General features: G+C 41.5%; 1 pseudogene; it reads left to right on the top strand.

The window, feature by feature from the left end:
• Window positions 1–2,636: 2,636 nt before the first annotated feature.
• On the top strand, window positions 2,637–4,193 carry LOC101101857 (proliferation-associated protein 2G4-like; annotated as a pseudogene).
• The last annotated feature ends 215 nt before the right edge of the window (window positions 4,194–4,408 follow it).

Raw genomic sequence — 4,408 nt, 5'->3', positions numbered from 1 at the left:
TCCACACGAATATTAGAACATGAACAAAGAAACATAACTATCAAGAACAAATTATAGATCACCATGTTCACTCATGTTTAGCACCATCTGGAACACAAAAGAGAACAATTTCTTAACTTCAAACTTGAGTTGCCATTCATAGTTGTGAGGGAAATCTAACATCTGAAATATATCACAGAACATTTTGTGAAATTGAAAGTAAAAGTCTATTTTGTAAAATATAACCACAGCTTAAAATACTAGTCATTTGTAAATTGAAAAATTCTCCCATCATGGGGCTTTTGAGTTTCTATTCAGTGTACTCTGAATCACCTGAATGATTTATACACAGACCACCATTAACCACTTCTGCTCCAGCAAATGCATACTAACCGGTGTCAGAGAAAAAACAGTTCCCAACTTGGAAAAGGCACCAACTAAATATAAAAAATAAACATTATCTCTTGAATATACTCACATTATACCCAATACAACATCCAAAATGAAAAAAAAAAATTGGCAATTTTCTATGCTGTTGTAACACATTACTGATTTGGATTTTTTTTCTTTCTAAAAAGTTTCATCAGTTGCTCTATTATAAAAGAAATAAATTCCCATTATAAGCAACCTAGATAATAGAGAAAAGCTGACAAACCAAACATACATACTTCCATCATCTAGAAACAGCTGCTATTAGTTTTAAATGCTATTCCTTCCTAATCATTATAATGTGTTGTGGGACATGAGGTTTTTATTGCAACAGTTATGATTGCATTGTTTATACCATCTTTATCACTTAGATTTTTCATGTTAGTATACAACATTTCATAAACTTCATTTATATGGCTTTATATTTCATCACTATTAGCTATGCAAGCATTAAGTCCAATTCTTTGCACCCCCCTGGACTGTAGCCCACCAGGCTCCTCTGGCCATGGTATTTTCCAGGCAAGAATACTGAATTGGGTAGCCATTCCCTTCTCCAAAGGACCTTGTTGACCCAGGGATTGAACTCGTGTCTCCTGAGTCTCCTGCTTTAGCAGGCAGATTCTTTAACACTCTGCAGATTCTTTACCACTTAAGCATTTCTGTATGTTTAAATTCTGAATTTGTTTCTACTGCCCTCTTTATGACTTAAAGCTTTTCTTATATTTCTAGTTTTTTCCTTTTGGTTATCCACTCTGCTCCCAAAATTTTAACCATTGCTGATTTGGTATTGAAATATAGTTAGGCGCCAAAGCCTTTGACTGTGTGGATCACAATGAACTGTGGAAAATTCTGAAAGAGATGGGAATACCAGACCACCTGACCTGCCTCTTGAGAAATCTGCATGCAGGGCAGGAAGCAACAGTTAGAACTGGACATGGAACAACAGACTGGTTCCAAATAGGAAAAGGAGTACGTCAAGGCTGTATATTGTCACCCTGCTTATTTAACTTATATGAAGAGTACATCATGAGAAACACTGGACTGGAAGAAACGCAAGCTGGAATCAAGATTGCCAGGAGAAATATCAATAACCTCAGATATGCAGATAACACCACCTTATGGCAAAAAGTGAAGAGGAACTAAAAAGCCTCTTGATGAAAGTGAAAGAGGAGAGCAAAAAAGTTGGCTTAAAGCTCAACATTCAGAAAACAAAGATCATGGCATCTGGTCCCATCACTTCATGGGAAATAGATGGGGAAACAGTGGAAACAGTGTCAGATTTTATTTTGGGGGGCTCCAAAATCACTGCAGATGGTGACTGCAGCCATGAAATTAAGAGACGCTTACTCCTTGGAAGAAAAGTTATGACCAACCTAGATAGCATATTCAAAAGCAGAGACATTGCTTTACCGACTAAGGTCCATCTAGTCAAGGCTATGGTTTTTCCTGTGGTCATGTATGGATGTGAGAGTTGGACTCTGAAGAAGGCTGAGCGCTGAAGAATTGATGCTTTTGAAGTGTGGTGTTGGAGAAGACTCTTGAGAGTCCCTTGGACTGCAAGGAGATCCAACCAGTCCATTCTGAAGGAGATCAACCCTGGGATTTCTTTGGAGGGAATGATGCTAAAGCTGAAACTCCAGTACTATGGCCACCTCAAGCGAAGAGTTGACTCATTGGAAAAGACTCTGATGCTGGGAGGGGTTGGGGACAGGAGGAGAAGGGGACGACAGAGGATGAGATGGCTGGATGGCATCACCGACTCGATGGACGTGAGTCTGACCAACTCTGGGAGTTGGTGATGGACAGGGAGACCTGGCATGCTGTGATTCATGGGGTCGCAAAGAGTCGGACACGACTGAGCGACTGAACTGGACTGAACAGGTGATAACTTCATTAGAAAATTACTTTGAAATGTTTTAAAGTTTATATTTAATATTTTCTAATTTGGTAATGAAACGCAGTTAAATATCAGTGTTATTCCTCACATGGCTTGAGAAACTACCTCATATGAAGGTAAAGTGTTGATAAAAAGCCTAATCATTTAACAAACTTCTTCCACAAGACACAGTTTCAATGCCCTTTCTAGAATTTACCATAAATTCACTGACTGCCCTCAGTTAGTCATAACAAAGAATCCAGATCCTTAAACTCCTTTTGCTTTTCAGCTCTTCAAAACACTCAGTAAAGAATGTATACAGTTTAGGCTCACGGTCTTCTCGTGGATTGAAGGGGTTTCTGACCACAGCTTGTGGCTGAGAAGGGCGACAGAGGCGGCGGCTCACGAGAAACAAGGCTGCAGTGGTGGTGGGAAGATGTTGGGTGAGGACGAGCAACAGGAGCAAACTATCGCTGAGGACCTGGTCGTGACCAAATATAAGATGGGGGGCGACATTGCTAACTGGGTACTTCGGTCTTTGGGGGAAGCATCCTGTTCAGGTGTGTCGGTACTGAGCCTGTATGAGAAAGGGGATGCCATGATAATAGAAGAAACAGGGAAGATTTTTCAAAAAAGAAAAAGAAATGAAGAAAGGTATTGCCTTTCCCACCAGCATTTCAGTAAATAACTGTGTATGTCACTTCTCCCCTTTGAAGAGCGACCAGGACTATATTCTCAAGGAAGGTGACTTGGTAAAAATTGACCTTGGGGTCCACGTGGATGGCTTCATCGCTAATGTGGCTCACACTTTTGTGGTTGATGTAGCTCAGGGGACCCAAGTAACAGGGTGGAATGCAGATGTCATTAAGGCAGCTCACCTTTGTGCTGAAGCTGCCCTACGCCTGGTCAAACCTGGAAATCAGAACACACAAGTGACAGAGGCCTGGAACAAAGTTGCCCACTCATTTAATTGCACACCAATAGAAGGTATGCTGTCACGCCAGTTGAAGCAGCATGCCACTGATGGAGAGAAAACCATTATCCAGAATCCCACAGACCAGCAGAAGAAAGACCGTGAAAAAGCGGAATTTGAGGTACATGAAGTATATGCTGTGGATGTTCTTGTCAGCTCAGGAGAGGACAAGGCCAAGGATGCAGGACAGAGAACCACCATTTACAAGAGAGACCCCTCTAAGCAGTATGGCCTGAAAATGAAAACTTCCCGTGCCTTCTTCAGTGAGGTCGAAAGGCGTTTTGATACCAGGCCCTTTACTTTAAGAGCAGGAAGATGAAAAGAAGGCCCGCATGGGTGTGGTGGGATGCGCCAAACATGAACTGCTACAACCATTTAATGTTCTCTAGAGAAGAGGGTGAATTTGTTGCCCAGTTTAAATTTACAGTTCTGCTTATGCTCAATGGCCCCATGCGGATAACCAGTTGTCCTTCTGAGCCTGACCTTTACAAGTCCGAGATGGAGGTCCAGGATGCAGAGCTCAAGGCACTCCTCCAGAGTTCTGCAAGTCCAAAAACCCAGAAAAAGAAAAAAAAAAAAAAGGCCTCTAAGACTGCAGAGAATGCTACCAGTGGGGAAACTTTAGAAGAGAATGAAGCTGGGGACTGAGGTGGGTCCCATCCCCCCAGTTTGCCACTCCTGCCTCATCCCCTTCCCACCACACCCCAGGCTCTGTGAAGTGCAGTTCGACTTCTCCACCCAGGACCGCGAGCAGAGCGGGGTCTCCCTGTCCTCCTCCCAGTCCCCCATCCCAATCCCCTTCCAACAACAACCAGCTCCAACTGACTCTGTTCTTGGGAGGCCAGGCTTCCCAGCCACCGAAGACTACTTTAAATAGAAAAGAGAAATTGAATAATAAAATCAGGAGTCAAAAAAAAAAAAAAAAAGAATGTATACAGTTTAAAGGAAAATACTCATGGTCTAGGTTCGCAGCTGCAAAAGCCAACAGAAATTATATCAGGAACTCCAGGTATTCTATTCTAGCAATGTTGAAATTGAAACACCATTATTTATATGCTTATTTATAACAATTTTTTATTCATTTGAGTTATACCCAACTATTATTAAAAAAAAAAAAAAAACATTTCTCAACACACAATTCAAGGCCATGT

The sequence above is a fragment of the Ovis aries genome, chromosome 1 (genome assembly GCF_016772045.2).
Source record: "Ovis aries strain OAR_USU_Benz2616 breed Rambouillet chromosome 1, ARS-UI_Ramb_v3.0, whole genome shotgun sequence".
Taxonomy (NCBI): Eukaryota; Metazoa; Chordata; class Mammalia; order Artiodactyla; family Bovidae; genus Ovis; species Ovis aries.
This window is presented reverse-complemented; position numbering and strand designations above follow the sequence as displayed.